Below are 13,340 nucleotides of genomic sequence, written 5' to 3' on the forward strand. Positions count from 1 at the left end.
GCCTGACTGTGTCACGTGATGGAGGAATGGTGGGCGGGACGCAGAGTGTAGCGCGCCCGGTAGTGGCGCAGTTCGGGAAGGTTTGAATGTAGTGAGAGAAGTAGCGGCAGTCACGTGACAGCGGCGGGCCCCCGGTGTGCCGGGAACGTAACAGGTAAGTGACAATATGAGCGGACCGGCCATGTATGCACACTCTGCGAGCTCCCTCCCCCTTTTTGTGTCGGTAGTGTTCTCTCCGGGGTCGGAGGAGCTGCGTGAGGAAAACAAGCTTTATTTATAATAAACATTACCTCAGAGGGGGACAAGGTGGCTGACCTCTCTGGCGCCTGTGTTGTGTGTGGTGCATTTCCTTCTACACAAGACTGCATATAACCAGTTTGGGTCCTACTGGATTATTTTATGCTGGTTCTGGTTCGGTGACTCGGGGGTCCATCACACCGAGCCACCCAATCAGATCCAGCGCTGGGTTCTGCCATTCCTGAAGGGCGACAACGCTCGCCATGAGCAATTCTCATTCCTCCATGGGCCCCGTCACCCCTGAGCGCTGCGTCAACTGACGCTGGGACGGTCTTCGGGGCAGAATTGTGCATTTTAGGCTCTTAAAAAAAGGCTGGAACTCCCCTTTAAAGTTTATTAAAAGTCAGCAGCTACAAAAAGTGTAGCTGCTGGCTTTTAATAAACAGACGCTTACCTGCTCCACGGCTCCAGCGACGCGAGGGGGGGCGAGGAGCGGAGCCCCGGCCGGCGCGTCGCTGGAGCCGTGGAGCAGGTAAGTGTCTGTTTATTAAAAGCCAGCAGCTTTTAATAAACTGTGGGCACCCGGCAGTGACAGCTTTCGGCTTCACGGCCGGGCACCCACTGCGCATGTGCGAGCGGCGCCGTCCGATTGGACAACCGCTTGCCTACAGGGAGGGGCTGCAATAAGGCTTTTACGTCAAGTAAATAGATACCAAACGTCTCAAGTCTAAAGGCCCGTACACACGGTCAAATAATATGAGGTAAAATTTCATCTGCCAATTTTCTGATCGTTAATATGCTGCTTTTGACAGCCGATTACGAATTTTCGTTAGACAAAACTGGATGTGCAGGTTCCAAATTATTTGTTCTTTTCATTAGTACGGTTTTCTGCCCCAAAAAAAAAAGAAAAATCTGAAGAGCAGGATTAGGCACGCTCAGAAATGAAAGAACACAAAACAATTCAACACATTACATCACTTCTGACTTGAAATTTTCTGATGGTGAGTTCCCTCTTCACTTTCGATTTGAGACTAATGCCCCATACACACGATCGGATTTCCCGTCAGAATAAACTCTGAATTCTGCTCAAGCTGTCTTGCCTACACACTAAATTCCGACCGTCAAATACGGTGACGTACAACACTATGACGAGCCGAGAATAATGAAGTTTAATTCTTCCGAGCATGCATGTTTTTTTTCTCCGTCGGAAATTCCATACAGAATTTTTTTCCGTTGTGGAAAAAAAGAGAACATGTTCTCTTTCTAAGCCTGTCTGGAAAAAAGTCAGATGGGGCATTCACATGGTCGGAATATCTGATGAAAAAATTCCGTCTGACTTTTTCCATCGGAAATTCTGACCGTGTGTACGTGGCATGACATCCAACAAAAAACTGACGCAAATTCATTCAATAATCTGACTGTGTGTACAAGGCTTTAGACCCCCATACACACTATTCGATTTTCTGCAGATTGTTGTCTTCAGATTTACCAAAACCTTACGGGTCTGCCTGATTGCATACAAATTTAAACTCCTAAGCCCCATACACACCATCAGATTTTCTGCAGATTTTTGTCTTCAGATTTACCAAAACCATATAATATGAGGTCAAACCTTAGGAGTTTCAATTTGTATGCAATCAGGCAGGCCCTTGCACTACATGGTTTTGGTAACTCTAAAGACAAAAATCTGCAGAAAATCTGATGGTGTGTATGGGGCTTTAAGGTTTGACGTCCCATTATATGGTTTTGGTAAATCTGAAGAGAAAAATCTGCAGAAAATCTAAGATGTGTATGGGGCCTTAGACCTCATGTACCCAGGGCATTAAAAGAGATGTATGTGTTTTTTAAGAATCTTGCTTACCTAGGTGGATTCTGCATCTGCCCCCCGGCGCCTCTAAGACTGATAATCAAGCAATTGGACACTGCTGATGGCTCGGTACTCAGAGATCCCCGAGCAGAGAGCTGTAGACTGTCAGTCAGCGGCTCTCTGCTCTGCCCCCTCCTCACTCACTGGAGTGCTGGGTTGTGGAGGAGGCGGGAATGGCAGTCTCAGTGGCTCACTGATATGCTGAGCCAGGTGTCGGTCCAGGCACTCAGTGGATCGCTGATAGGCCGAGCCAGGTGTCGGTCCAGGCACTCAGTGGCTCGCTGATAGGCCGAGCCAGGTGTCGGTCCAGGCACTCAGTGGCTCGCTGATAGGCTGAGCCGGGTGTCGGTTCAGGCACTCAGTGGCTCGTTGATAGGCTGAGCTGGGTGTCTGTCCAGGCACTCAGTGGCTCGCTGATAGGCTGAGCTGGGTGTCGGTTCAGGCACTCAGTGGCTCGCTGATAGGCTGAGCCGGGTGTCGGTCCAGAACTCAGTGGCTCGTTGATAGGCTGAGCTGGGTGTCTGTCCAGGCACTCAGTGGCTCGCTGATAGGCTGAGCTGGGTGTCGGTTCAGGCACTCAGTGGCTCGCTGATAGGCTGAGCCGGGTGTCGGTTCAGGCACTCAGTGGCTCGCTGATAGGCCGAGCCGGGTGTCGGTCCAGGCACTCAGTGGCTCGCTGAGCCGGGTGTCGGTCCAGGCACTCAGTGGCTCGCTGTTAGGCCGAGCTGGGTGTCGGTCCAGGCACTTAGTGGCTCGCTGATAGGCTGAGCCGGGTGTCGGTCGAGGCACTCAGTGGCTCGCTGATAGGCTGAGCCGGGTGTCGGTCCAGGCACTCAGTGGCTTGCTGATAGGCTGAGCTGTTTGTCGGTCCAGGCACTCAGTGGCTCGCTGTTAGGCCGAGCTGGGTGTCGGTCGAGGCACTCAGTGGCTCGCTGATAGGCTGAGCCGGGTGTCGGTCGAGGCACTCAGTGGCTCGCTGATAGGCTGAGCCGGGTGTCGGTCCAGGCACTCAGTGGCTTGCTGATAGGCTGAGCTGGGTGTCGGTCCAGGCACTCAGTGGCTCGCTGTTAGGCCGAGCTGGGTGTCGGTCCAGGCACTCAGTGGCTCGCTGGTAGGCTGAGCCAGGTGCTGGTCCAGGAATGTGGGCGGAGCCGGACTCTATGGTGGTGATGACGCCCGAGCCTGGACTGGCTCTGTGATGTCAGCAGACAGCGGACTTCAGCCCGCTGTCTGCTCAAAACGGGCCACAGGAGTGCAGAACGAACTACACTCAAGCTTTGACTGTCCTTTAATAATGTGGCTCTTTGGCTGGGTTCACACTTATGCGATTTAGATGCGGGTTTCCCCAGATCCTATTCGTGTGACCACGCAGCTCTGGGGCGGCTGCAGTCTTTGGCTCTTTTGTGCGTCTTTGGCTTTGTTTCAGGTCCAAATTCAGGCGCCTGAAATGGGGAACAGGGACGCACTAGACCTCCTGCTGTGACTCGCGGCCGCAGCTAGTGTGAAATCAGCCTAAAGCCTCGTACACACGTTCGGATGTCCATCGGACAAATCTGTGAATTTGTCCGAAGGGCGCTGGCTGTTTACTTGTTCTGCATACACACGGCAGAACATTTTCAGCCAACGTTCACCAAACGACGTGGTTTTTCAGCTCTTTATCGCCACTGTTTGGGCAACTTCTGCTATTGTTGTCTGATGTTTAGCATTGGTTCTGAGAATGCGTGTTTGTACTTTGGATATTAGTCTGACAACAGTTGTCCGATGAAGCATACAGACGTTGGGATTATCCGGCAAAATACGTCCGTCGGAATATCCAATCGTGTGTAAGGGTGAGGGCCTTTAGAGACATTTTATTTTGTGTTTTTATTTTTATTTTTATTTTTTTTTCTGATACCTAAATGCCCCTCTATGTTAGTCTGTGTCCTTGCAAACACAGGCATTTAGAGGTAAAAATATCAGGAGAGAAGTGTTTTGCCATAAAAAAAACATCAGATGCAACTATGCGCACCTGAATGCTAGGCATAATTAGCGATTGAGGTTTCATTGATTCCTATGGCCAGAATAAATGTAATATGCTATTAGCCATTTGCTGCCTGTGCTATAGCTGGAAGACTGCCACAGCGGGGGGAGGCTTACTTTGCCGGGAGGGGGTACATGGACATCCTCCCTTGATCGCGCTGCCTGCATGTCACACTCTGTGATCACCGAGCTCTTAGCCCCCGTTCACACCTAGGCGTATATACGCCTGTAGTGCGACGCCGCTGCAGCCCCGAGACGCCAGAGGGATGATTTAACATGCACCTCTATGGAGATGGTTCACGTCCCGGACCTTTTTTTCAGGCGGCGTTCGGCATAGGAGATGTGAACCATCTCCATAGAGGGGGTGAGGCTGCATTCACAATCGCGGCGTTTTGTCGCGGTACAAAACGCCGCAATTCGTGGGACAAAACGCCGCGATTTTGTACGCCGAGGTGTGAATGCAGCCTTAGGACTCGACTGATCACAGATTGGGGTAAAGGGCCAATTACAGCAGCCCTTTTCCACATGATCATCTGTGTCCAATGACAGCTGATCACGGATGTAAACACAAGCTTTTCTTTCCTCATGCTGATAGCTGATAACCAGCTTGTGTTAATGGGACATCAGCACTTATAATTGGGGCTCTGATTCTCAGTGCAGTCCCACCAGTGCTGCCAATCATTGCTCATCAGTGGGCCTTGTCGGCGCACATCAGTGAATGAGAAAAATTACCTGTTTGCAGAACTTTATAACAAACTGACAATTTTTAAAAAAAAATTTTTCAAAATTTGTAACCTTATTTGTTTAGCAAAAAATAAAAAAAAAACCGTGGTCATGAAATATCACCAAAAGAAAGTTCTGTCAAAAAAAAATTAATTTGGGTAGTGTTGCATGACCGCACAATTGTCATTCAAAGTGCGACAGCGCTAAAAGCTGAAAATTGGCCTGGGCAGAAAGGGTGTAAAAGTGCCCAGTAGGCAATTTGTTAATGCTTTTTCCTCCCCTGAAGCACTTGTGTCCAGGGGATGAATAAAAACGTCCTATGTGCATGAGGCCTTAAAATTGCGCACACCCATGTAATCAAAAAAATACTCTGGTACCCAAAATTCTCCATGGGCCACACTTTCAAAGTATTTATAGCAGAAATTGACACATTTAGGATTTAGTTAGGACTAGTTTGTTTTTAACTACCAACCGGGCACTTTCACCCCCTGTGTGCCCAGGCCAATTTTCAGCTGTCACACTTTGAAAGACAATTGCTTGGTCATGGATCACTGTACTCGGTGTTGTCAATGCATTCTATGCATTAAGATGAAAAGCCTTCTGTGTGCAGCAGGCCCACTCGGCCCCCCTAATGTTTTCGGAGCCCCATCTCTGTCCAATGATGTTGAGGTCCGAGACTCTACCTCCTGATTGGCTGAGACACAGCAGCGGCACCAATAACTCCTGCTGCTCTCAATTAAGGATGAGCTCCAGCGTGTTCGCATGGTACATGTGCAGAGCCCGCCAGAAGGCCTGCGCTAATCACAGCCAGGGAGACATTTCCCAATGCTCGGCTGCAGAAATCAGGAAATGTCTCCCTGGCTGTGATTAGCACATCGCCGTGCAGACCTTCTGGCGGCTCTGCGCGTGTACCATGCGAACACGCTGGAGCTCATCCTTACTCTCAATCAAAGTCAGTCAGCCAATCAGGAGAGGGGGCGGGGCCAGGCCACAGCTCAGTGTCTGAATGGACACAGAGAGCTGTGACTCGGCTTGGGTGCCCCCATAGAAAACTGCTTGCTATGGAGGCACTGGGCAGGTGAGAGGGACCAGGAGCACAGAAGAGGCGGATCCAGGTTGCTCTGTGCATATCCACTGCAACAGAGCAGGTAAGTAGAACATGTTTGTAAAGGAAAAATAACAATCAGTTTAAGAAGCATGTACCTGTATATGCAGCTGAGGAACTGCAAGTCTCAGCTCCAAGGAGAATCGTTTTGTATGGGTTTATGTATAAAATACATATATGGTGTCTATCATTATAAGTGAAGTATTCAAATCTTACCCAGCTCAATTAGTAAGAAATTAAAGTGATTGTAAAGCCTTGTCTTTTTTCCTAAAAAATAATAAACATGTTATATTTGCCTGATCTGTTGCAGTAGATTTGCACAGAGCAGCCCAGATCCTCCTCTTTTTGGGTCCCTCTTCTGTGATCCTGGCCCCTTCCTCCTGTTACGTTCCCCCCACACCAAGCAGCTTGCTATGGGGGTACCCGAGCCGAGTCACAGCTTGTGAGTGAGTGAACAACTTGTATAGCGCAACAATTGCGAACTGAATCGCCTCTGGGCGCTTGGTATCCCTTTTACTTTTGTTTCTCCCTCAGAATAGGTGGGTCTTAAGTTTTTTTCTGAAGGCCAGGTGATCAATTTCCATTCGGATGTTAGTTGGTAATGCATTCCACAGGCGGAATGCAAATCGACGTTCTCCTTTAGTCTTGTAGTGGGCTTTGGGGATTTGTAGTCATTTTTGGTTGGTTGATCCAGGGCTCGACAAATCCCGGGCGCCAGGTCGCCATGGCGACTAGAAATGGGGCCCTGGCGACTTGGCTTGGAAGGGGGGGCAAAAAAAAAAAAAAAAAATATATATTTTTTTTTTTTTTTTTTTTTTTTTGAGCTGGGGCCATCTGGTGGTGAGCCGTTGGTATTACAAGTTATTACCACCAGATGTGAGCTGGCGCCATCTGGTGGTGGCCGTTGGTATTACAAGTTAAGCATTACAAGTTAAACAGCAATTCTAATGTCATTTTTCACTATTTTCACTGCCATCTTCTTCCCTCTAATTAGAACCCCCAAACATTATATATATTTTTTATCCTAACACCCTAGAGAATAAAATGGCAAACGTTGCAATACTTTCTGTCATGCCGTATTTGCGCAGTGGTCTTACAAGCACACTTTTTTGGTGAAAAAATTACACTTTTTTGAATTAAAAAATAAGACAATAGTAAAGTTATCCCCATTTTTTTTTTTTATATTATGAAAGATAATGTTACGCCGAGTAAATTCATACCCAACATGTCACGCTTCAAAATTGCGTCCGCTCGTGGAATGCAGACAAACTTTTACCCTTTAAAATCTTCATAGGCGACGTTTAAAAAAAACTACAGATTGCATGTTTTGAGTTACAGAGGAGGTCTAGGGCTAGAATTATTGCTCTCGCTCTACCAATCGCGGCGATACCTCACGTGTGTGGTTTGAACACCGTTTACATATGCGGGCGCTGCTCACGTATGTGTTCGCTTTCTGCGCACAAGCTCGTCGGGACGGGGCGCGTTTTCTGGCTCCTAACTTTTTTACCTGGCTCCTAGATTCCAAGCAAATTTGTCAACCCCTGGGTTGATCTAAGCACTCGATTGGGGTTTTGTTGTTTTATTTTCTCACATAAATATTGGGGCGCACTTCCATGTACACGTTTGTGCGTTAGGCATAGGGCCTTAAATGTGACTCAGCTTGTGGACATAGAGTAACCTCAGGTAAGTATTAGGGGGACTGCTGCACACAAAAGGCTTTTTATCATAATTCATAGAATGCATTAAGATAAAAAAAAACTTCTGCCTTCACAACCACTTTAAATGTTGATTTGGACATTTATGTTACGCTCAATAAGGGAATTTTATATTGGAGAGTGCGCAACTTTTAAAGCAGTAGTAAACCACAGAAAAAAAAAGAAACTAAGAACCTGCAAGACAATTGCATCATGTGCTAGTATGCATCGCATACTAGCACATTATAAAATCTTTATCTTAGAAGGAAGTCCTGCAGTGGCGCCCGGTCACTGCTGAAAGAGCTGACATGTTCCCTCTGCGTTTCTTCCAGGATCGCTGGCTCTGGCGATGTCAGTTGCCAAAGCCGCAAAAACGTCACTCCCGCGCATGCGTGTGGGAGCTGTCCGTTCCGGCAGGCAGGCTATTGTACAGATTTACTGTTCTCGCCATCCCGGAGTTATGCTTCTACCTTCTGTTCACACTATGAAACACACAGGAAGACGCTGTGTGACACGCATGCAATTCACTGTGGTGAGATTGGAGCCCATCCATTTAAAAGTAGTGCATGCACCATGTTTGGAATGCACTGGAACTGAATCGCATGGTACTTTTATGCCATGCAGTCCAGTGCAGGCAAATGCACTGCTTTGATCTACATTTGGGGTGGCTTTACCATTACATTAATACCGGCTGGTGTGCTTTTTGAACACGGTGTGGGAAATGTGCACAGATCGTAAGTTAACAGCACCGTGTTCTAGTGTGAACCCAGCCTTGCAGGGATTGTAAACCCTCACTTTGTAAAACAACTCATTTGGTTTAAAATAAAATAACTGTAAAATAGAAATGAAAGACAAAGCATTTGTGTAAAGAAGCATACAGCATCGGTCCACCGCTGGCTCTATGACTGAGAACTGAGTGATCAAACACCGCCGATCGCCTGGTTCTCGGAGCTTCGTGAGCAGAGAATTGGTAACTGTCAGTCACTGCTGTTTGCTCTGCCCCCCACGCTCACTGAAGCGCTGAGCTGTGGAGGGACGGCAGGCTCTCAGCGGCTCATTGAGAGGCTGAGCTAGTCGCTGGTTCATGCATGTGGGCGGATCCCGACCATATGATCACTATCTTTCCCCATGTTTCTGGACCAGCTCTGCTTCAGCCTGCCGTCAGCTGAAAACGGGTCACAGGAATGCAAAACAAACTACACTCCTGTGATCCACAGGAGAAGTACAGCCAAACAAGCTTTGGCTATACTTCTATAATAGAAAAGCAGAGGGACTGGCAGGAACACCAGGGATTTCACACAAAGGAAGCAATACAAATAATAGAACAGGATCTTTGCCAATGTGCTAAAGAAATGTTTAACCAAAATACAAATAATCTTTGTTACTTGAAAGCAATGTTGCAATATTCAGTGAGTAAACCTCTGGCTGACTCAACAATATAAGGCAATGGGGATTACAATACCTGTCAGTTTTTTTTTATTACTGTCTGTGTGTGCCCCAGTTAAGGAGATTACCCCTCTATATTTTTCCTGTTTGCCAGTGTCATTAAAAGTAAAAGAAAACCCCAAATTTTGCGTTGTCCCAGAAAAGTAATAGAAGGGAAACCTTGGGTTCCCCATTGCAGGGATCTACTCTCACTTCCTGTTTGGCTATAGGACAGGAAGTGGGGGGAAATCTCTGCAATGGGACACAAATGACAAAAAAAATCTGACAAGGGTTATAACTCTCCCTTGCTTTATCCAAAAAGTACTTATAGTTCTAATTTAAAACTACATTCATTATACTTTCATAAATCATACTTTAACCACTTAAGGACCGCCTAACGCTGATATACGTCGGCAGAATGGCACGGCTGGGCACAATCACGTACCTGTACTTGATTGTTAAATGCCCAGCCGTGGGTCATGGGCGCGTGCCGATGGCCCGGTCCGAAGCTCCGTGGCCGCGGGACCTGCGGACCCGATCGCCGCCGGAGTCCCGCGATCGGTCCCCGGAGCTGAAGAACGGGGAGAGGTGTGTGTGTGTGTGTGTGTAAACACACCTTCCCCGTTCTTTTTCCATCAATCAGTTTTTATTGAGTTTATCATAAACATTGAAAGACAGTGTGTACATTGTTTACAGCAGGGCTCGACAAATCCCGGTCGCCATGGCGACTAGAAATAGGGTCCTGGCGACTTGGCTTTGAAGGGGGGGCCAAAAAATAAATTAATACATGTTTGTAAGCTGGCGCCATCTGGTGGTGGCCGTTGGTATTACAAGTTAAGCATTACAAGTTAAACAGCAATTCTAATGTAATTTTTCACTATTTTCACTGCCATCTTCTTCCCTCTAATTAGAACCCCCAAACATTATATATATTTTTTATCCTAACACCCTAGAGCAGTGATATGCAATTAGCGGACCTCCAGCTGTTGCAGAACTACAAGTCCCACGAGGCATAGCAAGACTCTGACAACCACAAGCATGACACCCAGATGCAGAGGCATGATGGGAATTGTAGTTTTGCAACAGCTGGAGGTCCGCTAATTGCATATACCTGCCCTAGAGAATAAAATGGCGATCGTTGTAATACTTTCTGTCACGTCGGATTTGCGCAGCGGTCTTACAAGCGCACTTTTTTGGGAAAAAATTACACTTTTTTTAATTAAAAAATAAGACAACAGTAAAGTTATCCCCATTTTTTTTTAATATTATGAAAGATAATGTTACGCCGAGTAAATTGATACCCAACATGTCACGCTTAAAACTTACGTCCGCTCGTGGAATGGCGACAAACTTTTACCCTTTAAAATCTCCATAGGCGTTGTTTAAAAAATTCTACAGGTTGCATGTTTTGAGTTACAGAGGAGGTCTAGGGCTAGAATTATTACTCTCGCTCTACCAATCGCGGCGATACCTCACATGTGTGGTTTGAACACCGTTTACATATGCGGGCGCTGCTCATGCATGTGTTCGCTTCTGCGCGCAAGCTCGACGGGGCGCGTTTTCTGGCTCCTAACTTTTTTAGCTGGCTCCTAGATTCCAAGCAAATTTCTGTTTACAGAAATCCGTTGACATTTCAAAATACAAATATAAGGCTAAAATATAATTTAACAGGAAAATCTAGATCACAAATCATATGTTAATAAATACATTGTAATAAATACATTCACAGGAGTCACCAATACCATACCCCCAGGAACCCAACTGGGGATCTCTTTACCTTCCCGGAGGTATGTCACAGGCCACCTTCCCCGTTCTTCACAGGGGCGCTGTCATTAACCACTTCCTTACTGGGCACTTAAACCCCCTTCCTGCCCAGAGGACTTTTTGCGATTCGGCACTGCGTCGCTTTAACTGACAATTGCGCGGTCGTGCGACGTGGCTCCCAAACAAAATTGACGTCCTTTTTTTTCCCCACAAATGGAGCTTTCTTTTGGTGGTATTTGATCACCGCTGCGGTTTTTATTTGTTGCGCTATAAACAAAAATAAAGCGACAATTTTGAAAAAAATATATATTTTTTTTACTTGTTGCTATAATAAATAGCTCAATTTTTTTTTTGTTTTTTTTTACATTTTCCTCAGTCTAGGCCGATACGTATTCTACATATTTTTAGTAAAAAAAAAAAAATCGCAATAAGTTTGCGCAAAAGTTATAGCGCCTACAAAATAAGGGACAGAATTATTATTTTTTATTATTTTATTTTTACTAGTAATGGTGGCGATCTGCGATTTTTATTGCGACTGCGACATTATGGCGGACACATCGGACACTTTTGACACATTTTTGGCACCATTCACATTTATACAGCGATCAGTGCTATAAAAATGCACTAATTACTGTTTAAATGTGACACTAGGGGGCGAGGAAGGGGTTAAATGTATTCCCTGGGTGTGTTCTAACTGTGGGGGAAGGGGGGTGACTAGGGAGGTGACCGATCTGTGTCCCTATGTACAAGGGACACAGATCGGTCTCCTCTCTCCCTGACAGGACGGCAATGAGAAATTATATCATATGTTTACATATGAGATCATCTCTCATTGGCCGCAAAGATCGCCTACCAAACGGCCACTCCGATTGGCCGTTCACGGCGATCTGTGATTGGCTGTGTCCAAGGGACACGGCCAGCACAGAAGTTCCCCGCTGCGCGGGAACGCGGAAAGGGGCGGCCGTAAAAACACGGCGCCCCAGAGAAGTAGAACCACCCTGCGGCTGTATATAGTGGTACGGCCGTCGGGAAGTGGTTAAAGGGTCACTAAAGGAAATTTTTTTTTTTTTGCTGAAATGACTGTTTACAGGGTATAGAGACATAAAAGTTAACTGATTCCTTTTAAAAATGATTACAAATAGATACAAATCAATCATATAATGTGCCTGAAGGTTAGTTTCACTTTTAAACTGGTTTCATGTTCCTGTGAACTAGAGAGACCCACAGAACAAAAACAAACAAATCCAGGGCAGTGTTTTGTTTTTAAAATGAATCGGATCGGTTCTGTTAAGTTTTAGACACACAGTAATGACAGCTTAGACCTACAGTGAAAAGCTCCCAGTACTACGGTTATAAGGAAACGGACAACCAGGAAGTGTGGAGATCACAGCAGTTTTACAGCAACATCAGAGCAAAAACGAGCAATGAGGACATGAAACTAGGACTGCGGTAAGGTAAAGGAAGCTATTTAGCTAAAAAAAAAATCCTTTAGTGATCCTTTAATCGTCTGTTCCCTGATATAGGGAAAGGTGATCAATGACATCACTCGTCCAACCCCGCCCCCCTACAGTTAGAAACACATGAGGTTACACTTAACCTCTTCAGCGCCCCCTAGTGGTTAACTCCCAAACTGCAAGTGTCATTTTTACAGTAAACAATGCATTTTTATAGCATTTTTTGCTGTGAAAAAGACAATGGTCCCAAAAATGTGTCAACATTGTCCGATGTGTCCGCCATAATGTTGCAGTCACGAAAAAAATCGATTTAAAAATAAAATAAAAAACTTAATGCAGGCAATGCATTGAGGTTAAAAAAAAAAAAAGAAGTTTGTTTTCAGAAACACTTATGTCCCTTCCACTAGCTGTTCCCCACCCCCAAATACTTACCTGAGTCCTCTCTCATAGCAGCGCTGTACCCAGCTGGTCTGTGCTCTCTTACTGCTCTCACAGAACAGACTGAGAGCAACTGCAGCCATTGGCTCCTGCTGCTGTTAATCAAATCCTGTAAGGGAGCAGGGGGCGTGGCCTAGCCACACTGTGTTTATGGACACGCATAGCCTGGCTTGAGAGCATGCCCACACATGTGCCCTCATAGTTTACTATAAAAGCACAGGCAGGAGAGGAAAACATATTTTATTTTAAAATGAAATTATTAAACCCAAAATCAAAACTGTATAGCAGTTTACAAACTGGGCTGTGTTCATTTTTCTTTTAGGCTTTTTTCCCCCCTCCATTTTCCCCTGGTGATCTGGCCAATAACACACCTCCTGTGTTGGTGTCCCCCACTCTGGATGAATGAGCACAGGAGGCACCCGTGGACAGAGGCATTGTCAGTCTGGAGTGAGGGAATTTTTAGAAGTACTAGAAAATGTAGATACACTAACAAATTGAAGACAAACTGCAGCTAATACTTTTATAATCAGTTACAGCAAACATTTTTTTTCCTTTTGGGATAAAAGTTTTCCATAAATGAATACAATCCGGTCATTTTAAGCACTCCTGCCAGT

At 46.0% G+C, this 13,340-nt stretch overlaps 1 protein-coding gene across 1 annotated transcript in view; it reads left to right on the top strand.

Moving 5' to 3' along the window:
• SMC6 (structural maintenance of chromosomes 6) overlaps window positions 1-13,340 on the top strand; it is a 134,156-nt gene continuing 120,816 nt past the window's right edge. Inside the window, exon 1 of the mRNA XM_040348559.1 lies at window positions 1-154. The gene's annotated coding sequence lies outside the window, so the exon portion shown is untranslated. The remainder of the gene's footprint in view (window positions 155-13,340) is intronic.

This window comes from Rana temporaria, chromosome 4 (assembly GCF_905171775.1).
Source record: "Rana temporaria chromosome 4, aRanTem1.1, whole genome shotgun sequence".
Classification (NCBI taxonomy): domain Eukaryota; kingdom Metazoa; phylum Chordata; class Amphibia; order Anura; family Ranidae; genus Rana; species Rana temporaria.